Here is a 21,609-nt window from a genome sequence, read left to right as displayed (position 1 = left end):
CACAGCCCCGATGGCACAGCCCCGATGGCACAGCCCCGATGGCACAGTCCCGATGGCACAGCCTCGATGGGACAGCCTCGATGGCACAGCCCCGATGGCACAGCCCCGATGTCATGGTCCCTGATGGCACAGTCCCGATGGCACGGCCTCGATGGGACAGCCCCAATGGCACAGTCCCTGATGGCACAGCCTCGATGGCACAGCCCCAATGGTACAGTCTTGATGGCACAGCCCACGGCCATCATGGTGCCAGGATGTTCCTGCTGTGGCTGGGAGCTGCTGTGCCAAATGATGCCAGCAAGAGCAGGGCAAGCAAGGATGCTGTGACTCACCAGGCTGCCCATGGGCAAGGGCTGGCTGGCAGCAAACTGCTCCCAAGCTGTTCTCTGCAGGGGCTGCTGCAGGAGAAGGGATGCCACGGGCAGGGCAGGGCTCGTGGGCAGCTCCCAAGCCACTGGGACAGAATGGGGGGGCTGGAATGACTGGCTTTGTTCTTCAAAATGCAAAGTAGCCAGGAACAAGGTGAGGAAATGTGGGCTGCTGTTGTCTGTTCCATCTTCTGCAACAAATGACGGCTCTGGGCAGGTCTCCTGGCAGGGAATTTTGTCACGTAGCAAATGAAAAAAATGCTCCTGTTGGTTCTAAATGCAGGCAGGTCCAGCTGAAATCCAGGTAAACTGTCACTTCCTTGATTAAACGTGCAGCCCTGGGTAAAGGAAGCTTCCTGAGCATGGTGTGGGCACTGCTGCGTTAGTGCTGCTCCACATTTTCAGGATGTCCTTGAGTAAGTTTGCAGGGATGGGGAGATGAGAGGAGGGATAACTTCATTAGGAGAATGCAGCAAGGAATGGTTCGAGAGCTGCACGAAGATGTTTTGCAAGTGAGATATTTTAACAGCCCTGCATCGTGGAGGTATCACTAATATCAGTACTTGTCCCCAGACTGACTGCTGGTGACGGGCATGTGCTCCTCGGCGTGGGGCCAGTGGGAGAGGTCAGCTGCAGTGGGATGTGTGTAAGGAACATGAAATGGATTTGTGTTTTCTGCAAATAACACTTAGTAGATTTGGATAATTCTTGCAAGGCAAAAATTTGGCATAATAAGTTTGGTGTTTTTGGTAGTACATCCACCTGTAGAGAAAGAAATGTGAGAGCATAATTTAATGTAAATTGTCAAAACAATATTTTGACTCTTCTCCTGTGGACTGTAATCATTCCCTTGCCACCAAACTCCTGGATGCATTCCAGTCTTTATCAATATACCTGTTATTTTGGATGTGATTAGATCCTATCCATCAACTGTCAGTTAATTGCAAGAACAGATTTTTGCATATTTAGGCCTTCTAAACACATTGCTTGCAAATGAAGAAGGCTGATAATTCCCCATATTTTTTAACAGACAAAATAGAATCTGACCTTTAGCGGTTTAGTCACCATTACACATAATCAATATCTTTATCATTTAAAAAATGCTACTTCTCAAACAGCTGTTTTTTATAGCGTGACAAGGATTTGATATTTGAATAATCAAGCCAGGGAAAGTGTGGCGCTGCCTAGGATTCAGACTAACATCTTGGTCTAGAACATTAAATACTATCTTATGCACAAAATGTTAATTATTTTATTAAAATCTGTATGAATGAATCATTCCCTGGCACAAGGTAATGTACTTGCAACTCAAAATAACCTCATTTGAGCAAATGTTTCTAATCAAGGGGAAGTGGCCTGGTGTGATGCTGCAGAATTGTTTGCCAGAGTTGTGCAAAGAATATTTTTAACTGTGTTTTTGGGGCTTGGTGAGGTTCCTGCAGGAATTCTGACAAAGCCACTGGTGCCTTTACTGGGATCACATGGGTAAAACCCAGCATAAGGAAATGTCAGGATTAGTGTCAGACAGGGATTGTGCCATGGCAGTGCTGGGAGCTGGGTGCCTGTAACTCCTGATATTGTGGCTGAGTTGTCATCAGTAGATTGCTCTGGAGGGAATTCTTTAACATCAGGCCTTGGCACTGTGATTTCCTTGCTTGCTGTCCAGCAGGATGCAGATCTGCTGGAGGGCAGGGAGCCCTGCAGAGGGATGGGGAAGGGCTGGATCTATGGGCTGAGGACAGCGGTGTGAGGGCCAGCAAGGCCAAGTGTCGGGTCCTGCACTGGGGTCACACCAAACCCTGCAGCTCCAGGCTGAGGATGAGCAGCTGGAAAAGCTGGGAAAGGCCCTGGGGGTGCTGGGGACAGTGGCTGGACACGAGCCAGGGGTGCCCAGGGAGGCAAGAGGCCAACGGCCCCTGGGCTGTGCCAGCCATGGTGAGGCCACAGGAGCAGGGCAGGGATTGTCCCCTGTGCTGGCACTGCTGAGGCACCACCCCAAATCCTGGGGCACTTCTGGGCTCCTCAGGACAAGAAGGACACTGAGGGGCTGGAGTGTGTCCAGGGCAGGGAATGGAGCTGGGAAGGGGCTGGAGAATTCCTGAGGGAGCTGGAAAGGGGCTCAGGCTGGAGCAAAGGAGGCTCAGGGGGGACCTTGTGGCTCTGCACAAGTCCCTGACAGGAGGGGACAGCCGGGGGGGTCGGGCTCTGCTCGCAGGGAACAGGGACAGGAGGAGAGGGAACGGCCTCAGGCTGGGCCAGGGGAGGTTTAGATTGGGGATTTGGAAAAAAAATCACTAAAAGAGTGGTCAGGCATTGGGACAGGCTGCCCAGGGAAATGGCAGAGTCACCATTCCTGGTCATTTTCAAAAAGCATCTGGATGTGGCACTTGGGGACATGGTTAGGTGGTGATAACTGTTGGATTCTGTGATCTCCGAGGGCTTTTCCAACCTAAACAGTTCTAGCCTGTTCTGAAGAAAATGTTCCCAAAGCTGAGTAAAAGTGGATATCCTAAATATAAGCTGAGTCAGAATATTTTTCTTAAGAGATCCCATTAACCCCATGGCCTCCCCAAAACCTTCATTCATTCGGAGATATCTTATCTCAGATTTTGAGCAGTAAAAATGTTACAAAGGAATAGATATCATTGACAGCACTTGGCAGCATCCTACATAGTAATTAGGATCATGACCAGTAAATTAATCAGAGGTTAAAAAAACCCTCCCAAACCTGAATTGATTAGAATTGCTTATTTTTATATGAATTTTTAATTAGATCTATTTAAAGTATTTCATCTCTTCTTTTCATGTATCATTTACCAACTGTTTGTTATGCCATGTTTTTTCAATCATATCTGTTTTAGAGAGTTTTAACCTAGATTACTTTTATTTAACCTCAATTATCTTTGTAGTGGAGCTACACCACATGAGGCACTCCACATGTATGTGTTGGGTACATTTTGGCAAAAATAATTCAAACCGAAGTATTTGCAGGTTATCCATAAAAAAAATCCCTATTAAAGAAACTGGATGATGAAAAGAGAGGGAAGTAACTCTGTATTTTAGGTTTATCTCTAAACTAAAGAGAATAAGCACAGCTGGAATTCATTTCACGTGCTTCCTAAAAACCTCTGTTGTCATGTCTTTCACTGTTCATAGATTCAATTGCCTTTCATTGCAGCTTTTCCATGACAATGATTAAAGTTGGTGCAGGGACTTGGTTTTTAATGGCTGGGGCCTGTTTGGATATTGCTACGAGCCCCACTGGTGGTTTGGAGAGGTTTGTGTGTGTGACACGTGCAGGCTGTAGATGAAATAAATACTGCCTGTAAACAGGTATCAGGAAATGGGAAGGGGCTGGGTCTTGTGGGGCCAAGAACCCAGCAAAGATGGGATCAAACACAGAGCCACCAGACTCAGGGAACTGAGAGAGGGAATGGAGATGAGATGTTTGCTGCCTGGGAAATAAACGGAGCCTCCATGCTGAGATGCCCTGGGAATCCTTAGGAGTTTCTGTTCTATTGAGCACTTTGTTTCAGGTGCTGAAGGACTCCTTAAATTCACTTTTCCCTTTAAAGCAGTTGATTGAAACTTTTTTTACTTTGGTAAAGTGGAACTGTGAGAAATAATTTGGATATGTCCTCATAGGTATCCCTTCTCTGCATGTGAAGATCTTCCAAAGCTCCACACAGAGTTTGAAATCCATCCAAGCTTTTCCATGTGTTTGCTCTTGGCTTTTATCCTTTTCTGAATATTTGGATATATGTAATATATTTCTAGTAAAGACAAAAAAATTCCAATTACTTTTAAAACATACATGAGCTGGCTATCAGATACCTTTTTAAAGTTACTTCTTTTCAACAGTATTTTCTGGACAAAAAAATATCACTACTACATGCCATCTCAACTACGGAAGAAAACCTATGGAAAACCAGCCAGGCAAATAATAATGGCCTATTGGACCATTCTCCAGATGAGACAATTAATCTCATGCAAATTCAGACTGCAGCCTTTAAGAATATGGTTTATTACAGAGGTAGCAGATGAATATTTTTCTTTTCTTTGACCTTGATTTTATTTATATTCTGCTTCAGTTAACTCAGGAGCTCAAGCAAAGTGGTCATACACATTCTTCCAGTGCCACATTTCATGTCATGTTTTACTTTTCTCTTTATTTTCCATTCAAAAACATCTCTTTCTCATGCTTATGAAGACTTAACTAGAAACTGAACTTTATAAAATGGGACAATTGTCAAAATCCAAGTTAATCCAAGTTTTGTATGCCCAGTAGATGACAGAGAAGAGGGAAAATCCAATGTATGTTGGAGACAGAATTGGGAATTCTGTAAAGCTAATTTTAATTTATTTTTTAAAGAAATATCTATTTACATAAGCAGATATTTTTGAAAATGAGCTGGAGGAAGCATGGACAAATATAGGCAATACCTTATATATTATATTACAAAAATACGTATATTTTATATATATATCTCAAAGCCAATATGGTTTGAGCACAGGTAATTTATAACAGAGTATTAAATAACTGTGCTTGGCCAACTTTGAGCACTGAGTTTTGCACTCAACATTCCCAGAACCATTTCTTGACCCTGTGTGTATCTGTATTTATAAATATGTTTAAAAGGTTTGGATACTTTTTTAAGGAATGCTTTCTGAACTACCTGACCAGTCTTGAGGTGTGAGTGGTTTATTGGCAGTTGATTTAAACATTAACCAGATAAAAAGAATGAATTATTAAGCAAAAACTTGTTTGGCAAAGTGGTGTAAATCCACCGGGTACCAGTGTTGTGCCACTTTGTTAAACAGGCAGGGATGAAGTTGTAAACAGCAGAATTTGTCCCAAATTGGCTTCAGTGGTGCCACCTGAACTTATTTTAGGGACTGGGGAGGAGAACTTCAGGCCCAGGTGTTGTGTTCACACCTGCTGTGGTTTCATGTCTCCGTTTGAGTGCAGCAAGGCTGTGTTTGGGCAGGAGGGGTTTTCAGGGCAGCTTGCAAGGATTTTTGTGGTGCAAACCTTTTGACAGACTCTCCAGGGAAGGACTTGTACCTGCGAGTATAGTGATAAATTGTCATGCAGTTATTTGGAGTTTAAAAGGCTGAAAAAACAGCTTTGAGGGAAGAGAGGGATTTTCTTAAAGAAGGAGACTTTAAAAGGTCTTGGAGGTTTCTTCTCTCAGTTCCCACTTGGTGACAGCTGCTGCTCAGCAATTTTCTTCCTTTGTTTAGTCTTGATGAGCAGTGATGGTGTTTTTGGGTTGTTTTGTTATGTTGTTTTTGTTTAATTTTGTTTATTCCTTTTGAGCATGAGCTGAAAAGAGTTGGTGCTTCTGAATACCATGGAAGCTGGTGGGGAAGGAGCAGGCAATGCAGAATGCTTCGTTGGGGTTCTGATATTGTGGATTTGTCACAAGGCTCATATCAGGTATATTCTCAGCGAAAGGGTAAAGGCTAATTAGGCAAACATATCATTCATAGGGGTGGGTAAACCAGTCTGGAAAATCTAAACAAGATAAGAGTGCTCCAAACTGCAGCTGAGCAGAAGTCTTGTCCACTGAAAGGGGGAGCTTTCCAAAGCTAAAGGAGCTGTTTGGCTTAAATTAACTTGCTGAAGCTCCATCCGGAGTTTGCCTGTTACCAATCACATTATTGTCCTGCAACTCATGAGAGAAGCATTCAGAACATTTCAATAGTAGTTCTGTTTCTTTTGTATTTTTATCTGTGGTTTATTCTCAGCATGCTGCTTTGACAGAGCTGTTATTTCACATAAACATGGGCTAAACAAGTTGTTTTACAAGCAAAGCAGCTTCTGAAATTGCTTGGAAGAACCTCTGAGATACTTTCCCATCAGTATCCACGCTGATGAGTTGTGTTCTTTCTCATCAGACCCCCAGAGAGGGATTCAAATATTCAGGACAGTTGTCAGACCTAAATGCTTGTGAGTTCTCTCCCCTCATGAACTTGGCTGTAACATGAAGATGAATTTGAGATTTGTCAGGGGCAGTGGGGATGGGCAGAGTCACAAAAGCCTCCTGTCCTGGCGAGAGCAGGTTGGACTGGAAGGGAAAGGCTTTGGAGGAAGTGATGGAGAAGGAAACTTGCTTTGTGAGCATAACCTCGAATTTTGCCAGTGTATCGATAATAAAACCCAAGCATCTCCTACAGTGAAGTGTCAGCACTGTGGTGCAGAAAATCCCTGGAATTCTTACAGACAGTCTGTGCTTGGCAGTGTTAAATGCAGAAGTGTACGGTGCTCTCAGACCCATCTTCACACCATGGATATCAGAGTTCGCTGGTTAAAAATGGGAAACATCCCAAATGATGCTAGTTATGCTAGGCCCCAAATAATTTAATTTAATTGTGCATTACTTCAGTTGTTATAGCATCAGCAAATAAAATAATCACTTATGAAACGTTTTTGCAGCAGATGACCGAAATGTTTTATTGCTCAATACCAATCACTGGATTAGGAAAATGGATTACAACTGTGAGTAATGAGTTCCTAAAGCCCCTGAATGATATGATTTCTGTAAATGTCTGCTTGATTTCATTAACCTCGGGCATTCAGAGAAATAACTGACTGCAAGATTTGCCTGTACCTCCTGTTTTGTACTGAATTTACTCTGTGTATTTTGTACTGAATTTACTTGTTGATATACAGAGGAGATCTAACTGGGAGTCACTTCAATGAATGGACTTGGTTTGAATAACTGACAGGACCTAAAGAATTGCTGTGCTCGAACATGGTACAGCTCTGCTCAGAGCTGTGCTTACAGCAAGCAAAGAGGGAGCTTGTAAAACAGCAGTATGAAAAATGAAGAGATTTTGTGTTTAAATGAGAGCCTGGCTTAATATTTAATACAATCCTTATATGATGTTTTCTGCCAACAATGCCCTTTCTTAAGGTTTTGCCTGTAGGGATCTCTCACTCAGTGGAAGTTGAGCTCTGAAATCAGGGTGTAGCTGCCATTGTGAAATGTTTGAATTAAGGCTCAGTGTTGTCACAGGAGTGTTTTATCCTTTTCCTGTGCACCTGTGGAGAGTTCACTGCTGAGCTAGTACAGAAAAATGTACTCGGTTTTCCCTGTCTGAAATAGCAAATACACCAGCATTCAGCTGTGAGTGAGATGTAGTCCTCTTCTCCTCTGCCTGTCCTAAAGGTTTGAAATGTTTTTCTGAGATCTGAATGACAAATTATAACTTCAGTATTGGTATTCAGTATTCCAACTGGAAGACCAGTCCTGTAGGCATAAACTCTCTGTTTTAAGTCACATGGTGAAAAAGACACTGTCTGCAAGTGGGAAAGAAAAGCTTTAAAAATAATAAGGTTGATAATCAAGCTTGTTAACAGTGACAGGAGGGGGAACTGTTTTGAGGGGTAAATGACATGCAGGACCATCCGCATTGGTATGTAACTGTAATACACTTCAAACACCTTTCCATCATGGTGTATTTGCCTTTCAAAAGACTTTTGCTGAATAGGTGGACCTATAGCACTGAAAATAGGCCTTTAGGGGCTGGTAACTGTGTGTTGGCTTCTGTGGACGTTAGCACAGCCGGTCATGGAGAAACTTGCCATGAGTATCCTGCCTTTGGAAGAGCCTGGTGCTGCTGTGCTCATTGTAAGGTCTGGGGAAGGGCAGCCATGGGCAGCGTGGTTTGAAGTGAAGACTCTGATTTTCTGTGCACTTAACATCTGCCCTGACTCTGTAAATGGGAGCCTGCAACTCTGTTTAGCAGGAAAACGCCCCGTGCTTGTGCCAGCACATGCCTCCCTTCCGGAACTCGCTGTCTGCACCGAGTGTCCCACCTGCAGGTGCAGCAATTCCAGGGAGAATGGGCACCACGAGGGACAGGGGCAAACCCCCTCCCCTGTCAGCTCAGCTCCCGCAGCCTCTTCTGAGCATGGATCCTGGACTCAGCAGAATTTACAGAAAACTGCTCATCAGGTCATTCAGAGCAGAAATGGGTGCTGGACAGCAGCATAAGGAGTGCAGAAGATGAATGGGCTTGAGGAACCTAAATTCCACCCCCCAACATATGGATTGAAGGGATTCCTGTGGAGAGCAGCACTGCAGACACAGCTGCTCCCTCTCCACCTTGCTGTCTCACCCCTTGGTTCCTGCCTCTCACAGCAGCTGTGGTGAAGACATCAAATGATCCCACCTTTCCTTCAGGGCTTACCAAACTTTTCTCTTTAGAGACCTTGTCCTAAGAGCAAACCCATTCCCGTTTGTTGGCTTCTATCCCTGACTCCTGAGGTTTGCTTTTGGCCTGGATTGATCCCGAATCTTTGTGGTCTTGCCTGTCAGCTCTTCGTGCAGCTGAGTGGGAAAGGCTGGAGAGGAGTCTTTGAAGCCATCCCAGATTTGTGTGAGAAACCTGACTGGAGGGGAATAAGCTCTTTCTGATGTCTTGTTTTGTGCAACGGCCGTGCTAAAGTCAGCCCACGGTGGGAAATGGATGTCCTGCTTCTGCCTATTGATTTCCTCGGGAATGTTCTTCCATTTGTGCCCTTTCTCCACGGTTCCACTTTGCGGTGTGTGTTTGAAAGGTTTCAGCTCACTCCTGACAAGATGATGTATTATTTTTCTGTCTAGCTGGCTAAATTCCCATCCCAACTTCTTTTCTGGGCTTCTCCCTCAAGTCAGACATTGCCACTTCCAAATTTCAGCCTCGACTGCCTGGTGGTAATGGAATTAATAATAACATTTAAAAACTTTTAGGATCTGTTGTCTGATATTTTATTAAAGAGACTAAAAATACACAGAGAGCCCCATGCAGATTTTATGTAAAGAAGGGGGTGAAACAGATCAGATTTTATTGGGCTGGCACCAGATTGGGTTTAAACTCTGTCCTTTTCTGATTGCAAACAGAGGTCAAGGTGGCAGCAGGAGAGAGAGTGAAAAAACCCGCAGCTGTGACCTGTCTGCCCATCCAAAGCTGTTGGATTGCAGCTCTTTAGAGACCAATATTTTTAAAGCATTCAGCAATAGAACTCTTTGCCAAATCACCATGACTGGATTTGGAATTACTGACCTTTCCCTCCCTGCCAAACACCCTCTGTTGCCTTTGCAGGCTTATTGGTGGAATATTTTTGCAAAGACTGGTGTAATTTATGAGTGTTGATACAGGTTTCTGTCTTCAGATCTGTTTTCTCCTGAGGGATTTCTGTTCTCTTCTTAAATGATTTCTAAAGATCGCTCAAGTGAGGATATCCTGGCGGAGGAGCAGCAGCCATGGTATAACTTTGTACTGTAGTTACTTTTCTGCACCTATGGATGTATAATGCCAGGTTCGAGTAGGTGGTTTAACACTTGGGCTTCACTTCTTTTGGCTTCTAACTGCAACAGTCTGGGTTTAGCCATTATTTCAACTTTGATTTTTCCAAATTTAATTTTATTTGATTGGTTTGTTCTGCTTTTGTTTTTTTCCCCTGTTCTCTGTATGAAAATGTCATCACAGAGTTCATACAGGAGATGGAACCATAGAATGATTTGGACTGGGAGGGACCTTAAAGCTCATCCTATTCTTCCCCACTGCCGTGAGCAGGGACACCTTCCACTATCCCAGGATGCTCCAAGCCCCAATGTCCAGCCTGGCCTCGGACACTTCCAGAGATCCAGGGGCAGCCACAGCTTCTCTGGGCACCCTGTGCCAGGGCCTCCCCACCCTCCCAGGGAACAATTTCTTCCTTATATCCAAGAAAACATTCCCTCTTTCATTTTAAAACCATTGCTTCTTGTCCTGTTACTACGGGCCTTGGTAAAAAGTGTCTTTCGTATAACCCCGCTTTATAAATGGAAAGCCCAGAGCCAGGCCTTCCTGGAGCCAGAGCAAGCTGCTGCTTCGATGTGTGGCAGCATTATTCACAGGAAAAAACCCCCAAACACCTTTAATTTAAGAATTGCATCCAGCCATGCTGCAGTGCAGGGAAATCCAGAGGTCAGGGTGGTTTTTCATCCATCAGTGAGCCCCACGTGGATGTTGCAAAGTACCAAAAGGCTGTGTGAGAGACAAGTGTAGTAAATCTATTTGCTTATTCCTTCCACCTCTCTGAGTGGCGGCAACGATTCCTTGAAGTATCTGTGGCTACAATTTCCCTGGAATAATAAACAGTGGTGCCTGAATGGCTTCTCCAGCCAGAGACAAGGTCTCTTACTGTGCCTGCATTTTCCTATTAGCAAGGCTCTTCCAAAGGAAGAGCAAAGCTCAGTGCTGTGTTTAAGTTACAGAAACAGATATAAAATCCATGTTCTGTGTTTCTTACAGCAAGAACTATGCCCTCAATGGTGAACACCTGGAAGATGAGTCCTTACATGTAGGAATTTTTAGATCAATTTATTAACTGAAAATACCAATGAAGCTGAAAAGGGATGTGGGTGTGGAGGAGCAGCTGTAGGTCTGTGAGTGCGGGGTGCTGCTGGCCCAGCCCTGTTGCATAGAGAAGGTCTAAGCTGTTAGGGGTGCTTAGTACAGCCTAAACTGGATAAACAGGGTGTAGTAAACAGATTACAGCAGTGTTTATTGGGAATTCCTTCTGATGTGGGGAGTGAAGGGACCGTGAACGGTGTGTCATTAGGGGAAAATGAAGAGGTGCTGTGCAGGGTTGATCGGTTTCCGAGCTGACTGAGCAATAACTGCAAAGATTCCTCGAGGAGAAGACAAACCAGTCAGCTTGGCTTTAGTGGGATGGAGATAAACACGCCGTGGGTTTGGAAGGTATGTTTAGAGCACGGGGGATTAACTGGACTTGGCAGTTCCTTTGAGCTCGCCATTGATATTGTAATGAGCTTTAAATAGCTGATTCCAGCTCTCGGTGCCCCCGAGGTCAGCCCCAGGGTCACACAGCACAGCGGGGACACGGCCCCAGGTGACACCGAGACTGCTGAAAATCTGTCGGGTCATCCTGAAAATCTGTCAGGTCATCCTGACTCACTGGAAGAGCCGCTCCTGAGGAGGAGGAGGGATTGCACCGTCCCCATCTGCCAGAACCTCCTGCTCCCCACGGCTTTGGAGATGTGGATCGGGGTAGCTGGAAGATGCCTGGGCAGAGGGCTGAGGAGCAGTGACCAGGGCACCCACCCCGGGGCCACTGCAGGGACCTCCCTGCCACCCTGTGTGTAACAGGATTTGTTCCTAAAGGCGGGGACAACTTTCTCCTTCAGCGTTTGCAGCGTCTCCTTCCAGAGCGGGCAGAGAAACTTCAATTCCTGCAGTCAGAGTGTGGGGGGCTGCACTCTCTTTGTTTGAGAGAGGCCAACTGACCACTGGAAAATACAGAAGCAGAACTGTCCTGGTACCTACAATGTTTAAAAAGAGATGAAAAGTGTCACGTTTGTCCTGCTTCAACAACATCCATGACCTTGACATTTCTGGAGTGAGATCCTCGTGCCTGATGTATTTGCAGATCTTCATCAAGAAGATGGCCAGAAGCAACCAGCAGTGAAATACCAGAGAAATATTTTAGACCAGATCAAATAAATGCAAAATTATTTCAGTTAATGTTGAGAACAGATTTCAGTGAAAATAACTATTCCCAAAAACCTTTGAGCTAAGCGTGAACCAGACATTTTTATTCTGAAATGAATTCAGATCATTGCTGTTATTCAGGAATGGTAATTCTGGAATAGTAAATATGGATCATCCCAGTGTGGTGAGAAGAGCAGCTCTGAAGGTTTGTGCTCTCAAGGCAAGGACCAGCAGTAACTTACATGGAAATGCAGGAGTATTCCAAGAGAGTAACACTTCCTGGGATGCCTATTTATCAAAGAAATATTGACACCTTTTTTCTCATCAGTTTTCAGGGAATAAATTGATTTTATCGTCTGAATGATTATCTTATTTCTAAAAGCTAAGTGGCCCTGTGGTTACGATGCTGTAACCTCATTCATAATACAGGTGAGGGATGCAGTAAAGACCACAGGAACAACACTTTTCCTACTGTGAGTAACTCTGGAGTAGCTGGCTGTCAACATTTCAACGTTTTAAATGGGCCACTGGAATTCCTTTTACAACTGTTTCGTTGTTTAAGGAGAATCTTGTGCCAGTTCTGAAAAAACCCCAAACCAAGGAGGCCCATCCTCCCCCACAGCCTTGGAATCAAAAGTGGTCTGAAAAACTGAATCCACTCTTTGCCCAGAGAGGATGACTTGGGGCTTTGAATTTCTAATGTTTGCTGAGGCCCATATTAAAAAGCCAGTTTTAAACCTGGAACAAAGGAACTTTAAGTCAGTCTCTGGAACAACTCACTGCGACTGTTCTTGCCAAAAATTCCAGTGAGCATCTTCACTGGTTTTCGGTTTGCAATGGAAACAATTTGTCCAGGATGTTATGTAACTTACCCCCAGCAAAATGTAGTTTTTCTGCCTCCAAAGGCAGCATTTTAACAGCTCCTGACAGAGTCTAACCAAAAACCAAATGGGAGTAAATTGGTTCTTGAACCCTAAATTTCCATGTTTCCCATGGGTGTGATCGAAGGGGTACAAATGGTGACTTTGCTATTTAATCTTTCTTGGGTTACTTTGTCACACTAACAGTTTCATAACTTATTTTCCTGAGAAATGCAGCTGTGATATGGCACCCCAAGAGCACCCAATTTTTTTTCAGCCAGAACTTCCAGATGAAGATTTTTCGTGCTACAGTGGGAATTGACAGTTTCACCTTTGCTGTCTCTTGTCTTCTCAGCAGTACAGAATAAAAAAGGTCAAATATGACAATTTTCTGGGTGTTTTTTAAACTGTGTAGGCACAGGTTTGGCGTTGGAAAAAAAAACCCTGTGATATTGGCACGTGTCAGTGAGGAGTGAAGTGCGAATGTTCGGATTCCAGCTCTACCACGTGAGCTGAGGTGTGAACGTTCCCACTTTGCTGAGGGTGCAACAGAGAAGCTTTGGGTTTGTTTTTCTTCTAAATCAGGAGCAAATTGCTGGTCCAGAGCCCAGGTAAGGAATTGAGAATACTATGACCAGACCCAGAAATTTGTCCCATGACCAACGTAACCAAATCTCAAGTCGTGTGTTGGGATATTTTTTTGTGTTGTTTTAGTGAGGATTATTTTTGCCCAGACAAACCCAAGAGTTTGCAAAGTTATGGTTTTCTGTCATGGGGTAACAATAGGCGATCTCAGCACATTTTAAATCTGTTTCTCTGTTCTGAAATGTTCTTTCAGTGAAGCAAAATCCATCCTGATCCTTGGAATGGTGCAGAGAGTTCTTTGGGGCCATCCTAACAGAATTTTGGTCATTTTGCCTCTGTGGAAGTGATACAGACTTGGAAGAATTGGTCTGAACTGCTTCTCATGTTGAGCTCGTGATTCAAGCAGGAAAAGTATTTAGAAATAGATTTTCTTGTTCTGTACCATTCCTCCTTATTTCTGTCCTTTTTTTGGGCATAAGATTAAATAGAAAAAAATTTCAATATGGTCCACTGATGTTTGCAAACATTTTCTGTATCAAAGTCCCTCACTAATAATTTATTTGTAAATTTTAAGATATTTACAGATATTTTATGCTTAAGCATTCTTGGTAATGGTGAAGCTTTTGCTTTCCAGCATGACTTTCCATTGTACATGTTACAAGCTGAATGTGGCACTTCAATTTTGTGACGTCCTAAGCTGTTCTAAAAATCATTTTCACAAAAGTATAAAATGCTGGACAAAAGGTGAAGGCAATCTTTGATGATTGCTAGCTTGTATTTTTGTAATGTTTTAATGCTTTGTAAGTATCAACATTTTTCTCTTTTCACTGGAAACAGATTATTTTGAGATTTTCAAGATTATTTTAAAATCACAGTGGTCAGCATTTTATTTCCTAATTCAAGATTTTTTTTTTTTGCTCAGATGCTCAGGCAACCAAAGCAAACATGGATTAAATTTAGTCTGGGGGCATAAATAGAAGCAAAATAAACTGCATTATTATTAACACATTGAATTTTTAATATGGAATGATTGGTTTCATATTAATCTCAAATCTCAACAGCAAATGATTGTCTTGAGAATTTCCGAATTCCACCTGGTGAAGTGAAAATGAACTCAATTGTTCAGAATGCAACTACTGAAAGCTTATTGCACACCCTGCTTGTTCCTGAACCCCAGCTGGGTGGGAATTGCTGCTGGAAGAGACTGGGGGGGGTTTACAATGATTTTTCATCTTCAGACATGACATGGGCAGTGACTTTTCTTTGTGCTGTTCCATCCTTAGGAGAGCTAATGTTTTAATTCTGTGTTTATCTGTATTTATATTTACACCTTGTGTTCTTCTGGACTAACACCATTCCAATTTTCAAGCTGCTCAGTGGCTCCCATCTTCCAGCTGAATGGTTGGATGCAAGATAAGACCCTGGCAAGGAATGAAAGTCAATCTCTCCTCCCCCTGATTTGCATTAATTTGTCACTGGGGCAGAATATCATCCCCCAATCCATTCTCTCCTTCTCAGCTCACTTCTTGTTTACAAGCAGTGGTTTGCAAAGTGGCTCTGGAGAAATATTCTGGGATTTCAGCGTTGGTGGCACAGGGATGAAGCAGTGCCTGAATGCCTGTTTGCTTGTATGAAACATTCAGCAGTTTAGGAAGCAATGCCCGTATCACTGAGTGCTTTTATAACCTGAGAGGTTCTGTCATTTGGGTAAGGGCAAATCGTGTGTCCCTTTGTGTTCCTGCATCTTCTGAAAGATCTTTGTGTGTGTCTGTTTCTGTGGTCTGAAAGGAGAATCCTGCAGGTTACATTTCATTTTAGAAAGTGGTTTGGCCTGATGGGGGTTATGCAAGATGCTTTCATTCCTTCTCCAGGAATTCAGGGAAGCAGTCTGTGAAGGCAGAGTAGTCTTTGGGATCTCTGTAGCCCTTGGTGCTCTGAGGAAATAAAAGAGAGAAATTTTTATTGTGATAACTTTTATTTAATGATTTTAGTGACCTTCAGAGAAGCACAATCATTATTAGCCAGCACTCACCCTCAATCTGTAAGATAGAAAGGTCCGTAACAGGGACACTACAGTTGTTGGTTGTACCTGATCTGACAGCTGAGGGCAAAACTTCCATGCAGAGCCTGGTGAGAGCTGGGGCTGCACCTGCTAAAGGCTGAGCAGCCTGAGGCTCCCTGAGCAATTCAATAGAAATATTTTAACTAGAGCCATTGCACCACTCAGATAACTGGGAAACACTTTCCTAGAGATGACACATGTTGAGGGCTGTGATGCCAGCGCTAAAACCAGCTGAAAATTCTCTTTTGCTGAATGATATATTAAAAAGTTTGCCTTTGATTTTTTTATTCCATGTGTGGGTTTTTTTTGTTAAAAAGAGCAGGATTTCTGTCTTATAATGGAGCTGGCCCTTCATCCCAAAGCAAAGCAGATGTCCAAGGATGCAGGATCTTTCCCATGTTGATTTAACTGCAGAATTGGGCAGTCAGCAGCTGCTGTTGAGGTTTCTTGGGAGTCGTTTGGTTGCCAGTCTGTGCTCCAGAGCTTATGGGCTTTGGGAGCTGCGTGGCTGCTGCGCCTGTGAAAGCTCCAGGAGGAATCTGAGAGCTTCCAGGAGCTCCAGCTGCTCTGGAAATCCAACCTCATTCCTGATCCGTGCTGCTCTGGTGCAGGATGTTTGCTGTCAGGTGTCTGGTGCGTCTCTGATTATTCCCTGCTCAGCCCTCGTGAGCCTTGCTCGTGTTTGGGATATGGAAACGGAGCCTCCCTCTGCTCTTCCTGGTGTACAAATCCTTATGGATATATGGGATATCCTGAGCTGGAAGGGACCCACAGGGATCACTGAGTCCAACATCACAATAATCCCACCCTGTGCCTCAGAGCATTGTCCAAAGTGTCCATGCGGTGCTGGACAGTTGGGATCAGAGTATGGCATCTTTAATGGGAAAATTATGGGAAATTCCCACTTAACTCTATCTGGGAAAGGTTTGTTATCTGGGATTAGTCGTCCTTAAATGGGACAAGGATATTTTTAAAGCGATGTTTATGTTTTGGTCAAACATTTGGGACATGCTTATTATAGTTTGTATATTTTCTTTGTCATGATTATGGAAAAAGCATGGTGGGGGATGGATTGGGACTGTGAGAACAGTCCCAAAAGTGCACAAATGCAATCTTTAAACCCTGTTCTCTTGCTTCAGGAGATGTAACACAGCATGGAATTAAATAATAATTTTCCTGAGGTTGAAAGGGGTTTTTGCAGCTTGGGCTTTTTCTGTTCTACCTCCCTTAAAAAGCAGATAAATGACTTAAAATGACTGGTTCTTCTGAAAAAAAACCAATAATTTTTCCAGAGCCTTAGAAGGTAGAAAACACTTTTAAAACTTCTCAGTCGAGAATTCTGTTCTTACATTGCAGAAAGGTTTGTCGTGACAGATGCATTTGGATGAATTTAGATTAATAACTTTGCTTGAGGAAATCGTTGATGGGACACAAACCAAACAGTGTTATGGATGTTGGACAAGAGTACAGAGAAAAGGAATGTGTGCAGAGTGATAAAACATAACAAGATATTGTTGGGTCAAATTTTGGGTTCCAATCGATAAATCTTTAGAAGTCACTGGGGCAAAATTGTTTTGTTTTGCTTATTCACCTCAATTTATGGCAAAAACCCTTCTTCTCCCCATGCCTGTGTTCCTGTAACATATCCCAGAATAGTTTGGGTTGGAAGGGACCTTAAAGCTCATCCAGTGCCACCCCGCCATGGGGATTTGGAGTCACCGTTCATAATTTGAAATACATTCAACCTGCATAGAGATGTAGAGTTCTAACACCTGTATTTGTACATGAGTTTGTATTCAGTGGTGGTCAGCTCTGTGTGACAGGTTTTTGCAATTATCTCTAAAATCTGGAGCCACCAGGGCTGCCTTGCACTTCTCACTTCCCTTTGGGGGGAGTAACGTGACACCTTCATAAAATATTAGTGCTCAGTTGCTCGCTGTGTGTCTGAAAAATGTGCTGTGTGGGATGGTTGGGTACTGCTGCAACAGCACAAAATCTGTGCACTTGGGTTTGTTTTTTACCTTTCTGGAGGTGAGGTCGAATTTCCTATATACACATGGATTTTGGAGCTCATTGTTCAGGGAGGTGGTGGAATACTGGGGTCCAGCAGACACTGGGTTATTGGGGGATGAGAGTTCAGAGGGTCAGTGGCACATGGGGTCCCTACCTCATAGCTGTGGTGAGAATTCACAGTTCTTATTCCTTTGGTCAGAATTCACAGTTCTTACTCCTTTGGTCAGAATCTTACTCCTTTATTCAGCTGTGCTTGCAGAGAATTGGTGCAATCAGATTGCTCTGAAGACGGGAAAGGGAAGATCTGATATAAAGGTCACCCCTGAAACTTTATTGGATAAAATCAAACCCACTTCTTAAAAAATTTCAGACTTTTGGTAGAGAGTTTTCATTTAAAAATAGTAGTTTCTTTTAAATGAGCTGGTGTATTCTTGAATTTGAAATAACATTGCTAAATTTATGGAAAACCAGGTAAAGGTTGGCCTAGTAGTTCTATTACCCTTTTCCATTTCATTGTTTCCCAGTATTGTTACCCAATTTGTTCTTCATCCTCGCGCATGCTTTCCGTCATCTCCATGTCTGTGCCTTGATAAAATTATCTAATACAGATGTATTATATCTTATCTTACATATATCTCTTACAAATTTAAAAACCTGGTGCTACTGTTACAGATTTCGTAAAAACGACTTGCTTAAGAACCAATATTTCATCTGTTTGCAGAGTTACCTAGGCCAGAAAGTCACATTTGCATACAGGGAAATGTGTATATATCTGCCTAGAAAAGACAATTACATAATATAATGTGAAGATAACATTCAGTTACCCTGAGCTTCATGCAAATTTTAGAGCAGTGGCAAAAGTGACTTTCCTAAAATAGTATCTTGAACTGGTCTTGAATGTCTCTTTCCTGCCCTGTGAACCAAACTTTTCTCCTTTGGTTTCTGTAATTTTTCAACACTCCCCATCTCAATCAACTCTTTTTTTTCCGCTGGAAATTTAGATAAACAAATTCAGAGTTGATCAGGATGGAAAGTATCACAAAGGTAAGGGAAATAATTTCCTTTAATTCTTAAATTCAGCCTGCTCCGCTCAGGCTGGGCACGGCTCCTCGTGAACATTTACCTTCTGGAAAATGGGAATGACATAAAAAGCATTTGTTTGTGTCAATACTGGAGTGCCAGCGGAGCCTGCTTTGAAGTGACTTTACCTTCTGCCTGTGTGGGAGCAGCCCCTGTCGTGCTCTTCCCGTGCCAGCTCCGAGCACTCGTTATTCCCAGGTATGGACAGGGTGGAATTTTTGGCCAGGTGCACTCTGTACTCCTGCAGGTCACGGTGCCACTGGGGCTCTGCAGAATTGTGTCAGGCATCTCTTGGGCACTGCTTGCCTGTGCACAATGTGTGCAAATCCTCCATAAATCAGAGCTGCTCCTCCGTGGAACAGGCGGGGAAGGAGCTGAGTGGGGCTGGGGAGCACTGGGAGCTTCCTTGGGTGTTCATGTGGGGTGTCAGAGCCTGGGCTGGAGTGCAGGGAGCCCTCAGATGGGATTGTGAGTATATTTCAGGACAAATCAGTGTAAAATACCTGGAGGACACAGGAAAAGATGAGCAGAAGGTGTTTAATTCTGCCGTAGCAAAGGCAGAGTGGCTCTGACATTTGGGGTTTGTAGCAATCTGAAAGCCAGCAGCTCAGCAAGTTTCGGTGCTCTCTTTCTCAGACTCTTGTTTGGACCTGGAATATGAATAAAAATGGTTTTAAAATACATAACAAATAGATCTTTATCACATTTCTCACACTCAAGAAAGGAGTCCTCTCACCAACAGCAATTGCTTCTCAGTGCTTAAGAAAAATATTTTATGGAGGTTGCACACACTGCTTTCCCATTAAGGTATAATTTGGTTTTATCTTGACATGTTTGCATGCCACAAATGTTCTTTTCTAACAGCTCAGTGCCATATTTTTTTTCTGTAATACTTTTAAATTCCTTAATTACCTAGATTTTAACCATCAATTTTAATAGTTGGGTGAGACCATCTCTAGTATTTTTTGGAATCTCTTTTTACACTCCCAAAATTTAAGGGTCTCGTGTTGCAGTATCCCCACTGCAACAGTCTGGGACGGTTTGTTTCTTCACCTGGAGGGTCTGGACATGTGAAATGCTCTTTTAAAATTCTGATCAGTCAAACATGCATTAACTCACAGAATTTGATTTTCTCAGGTAAGTCTGACATCGCTTATTTTTAAATGTCACAGTATAATTTTTCTAGCCTCTATCCAAAGTCCTTGTAAGCTTATAGGAGAAAGTGCTACTCTTTACAGATAAAAAGGTCTGTAATTTAGAGGAATCAGAAGTTAATTTCCATAGTGTGATGGTGATAAACATGATTAACACCATTAAAATATAATATTTTTTCATGAGAAAATGTGACAATAATTAAAAAACCAACACTAAGTCTTTCTTGTGATTGGATATTTTATCATTATTTTCTTCTTCTATTGACAATCCTGTCTTTTATTGATGGGAGAAAATGTTTATCTGTGAGAAAGTGCCTGAGGTTAATAATAACAATAATAATAATATGAACTTAGTGTGTGTATATATCCATCAATATATTCTCTCTCTTCCATAAAAATACCAGTTTCTTTATAAATGTGTGTTGTCCCACTTGTCCCACTTATTTTCGTGTGGACATTTTAAAAAATTGGAGCTAGTCGGAACTCTCTTTTTCCTTTCTGTTTCTATTTCCTTTCTATTCCTTTAATTCCTTTAAAATTGAGAATAGTAGTTCAGTATATTTGTGTTGATTATGGAAAAAAACTTGTTGCAGTTCAATTTGGCTAAGTTTTACAGAAACAGAGGGCCAGGCTTGCACGTGGTGTCCAAAGCTGGGCAGAGGAGCTGAGAAATTGGAGCACTGACTTTGCTGCCTCCCCTCTTTTGGGATGTTTCAGTGGTTGGGAGCTCAGTGAGGGAGGCTGGGATTCAGTTTCATCTTCTCCTTGATCCTATTTAATCCACTACCTCTCATTTTCCCAAATGTTCCCATACCACACAACTTGCCAGGTGCTCTGGGTTTGCTGTGAAGGCTTTCTTTGCTGCTGAGTTTATGTTTCAGCACTTCAATAAATAAGTAAAAAGTGAAAGGTGCTGGTTGGAACTCTGATGGCAGCATTTCCTAAGAGTGGTTTTGAACAGTCCTCACTCCTGCTTTAAGTGCTTCTACCACCTTCAGAGGCTGTTGTTTTGTGCAGTTGTGCACATGTTCTCGCTGGTTTGGTGTGTGAGGAGCTGTCTCATCCCCGGCACAGCAGCCCGAGGTGCGCACAGAGCCCAGGCTGGGTTTTCTGGGGTAGGCACGGTGCTGTAAGGAATTAGGAACGCAGTAAATGACAGGGCACACGAATCCACTTTCCTTGCTGCCAACGGGTGAATTCTGCCAGGCACGCTTGGAATGACCCCGACTGGGAAAGCGTGGAAATGTCGTTTTGTTGTTCAGGATTTGTTAATAAAGGAAGCATCGCTCTTCTGGCGGTGCCTCCTCCCTGGTGCGCTCCCTGCTCCTGCCTCCCTTCCCGAGGCAGGCTGTGCAGTCAGCTGGGAAGGGGAGAGGGATTCAGGGATTCGAGGGGGTGGAGAGAAGCAGGAAAGGTGTGTCCCTCCTGCCACACTCCTGGGTAGTGCTGGGTGAGCGCCTCACTCATCCCATGGCCAGCGGTGCTCCGTGTAGCGGAGAGCTGGGGCTCACCTGCAGAGCTCATCTCCTGCTTCAGTAACCCAATCCCAGGGGCTGCAGAATTCCAGGTACGGGAGAACGATGCTTTTCACGGGAACTTTCTGTGCTTTGCTATCCAGCAGGATTATTCTGGGCTGTGTGGACAGGTTTGTGTTGCAGGGAGGGGGCACAGGCTGTGTGTGCACTGAGTGGGAAGCTGGGCTCCTTCTGAGCCATAAGGCAGAAATGTGGGTTCGTGAGAGAGGGAGAATGTCCATTATTAGTTTGCACAGCCAGAAGGCAAATGATAATTGCTTTGGAAATGTCCCCTGCATTTGACTTTTGGGAAGTATGGGAATAGAAATGATTCATTAGAATGGAGCTGTGCATGTGAAAGAAAAATGTAACTATGAATATTTTTGCAGGACTTGTTACCTAGAGATGATGTTGTACCTGCAATATTCATCAGCTGTTTATTTTCTCTTTAACAATTGTCACTTTAGCCCATTACAAACGCAGTGT

At 43.3% G+C, this 21,609-nt stretch overlaps 1 protein-coding gene across 14 annotated transcripts in view; it reads left to right on the top strand.

Annotated features, from left to right (window-relative positions):
* ATP2B2 (ATPase plasma membrane Ca2+ transporting 2) overlaps positions 1 to 21,609 on the top strand; it is a 382,727-nt gene that overhangs the window by 177,749 nt on the left and 183,369 nt on the right. The window contains exon 1 of one of the 14 annotated variants that reach the window (XM_042026749.1): positions 21,085 to 21,176. The exons of the other annotated variants lie outside the window; for them this stretch is intronic. The gene's annotated coding sequence lies outside the window, so the exon portion shown is untranslated. Of the gene's footprint in view, positions 1 to 21,084; positions 21,177 to 21,609 lie in introns of those variants that run through there. 14 annotated transcript variants of the gene reach the window in all.

Source organism: Corvus kubaryi, unplaced genomic scaffold (assembly GCF_017639235.1).
Source record: "Corvus kubaryi isolate FWS band 111438036 unplaced genomic scaffold, C.kubaryi_AGA036_p1.0 37285, whole genome shotgun sequence".
NCBI classification, from domain to species: domain Eukaryota; kingdom Metazoa; phylum Chordata; class Aves; order Passeriformes; family Corvidae; genus Corvus; species Corvus kubaryi.
Note: the sequence above shows the minus strand (reverse complement) of the source record. Positions and strands in the feature narration are given on the sequence as shown.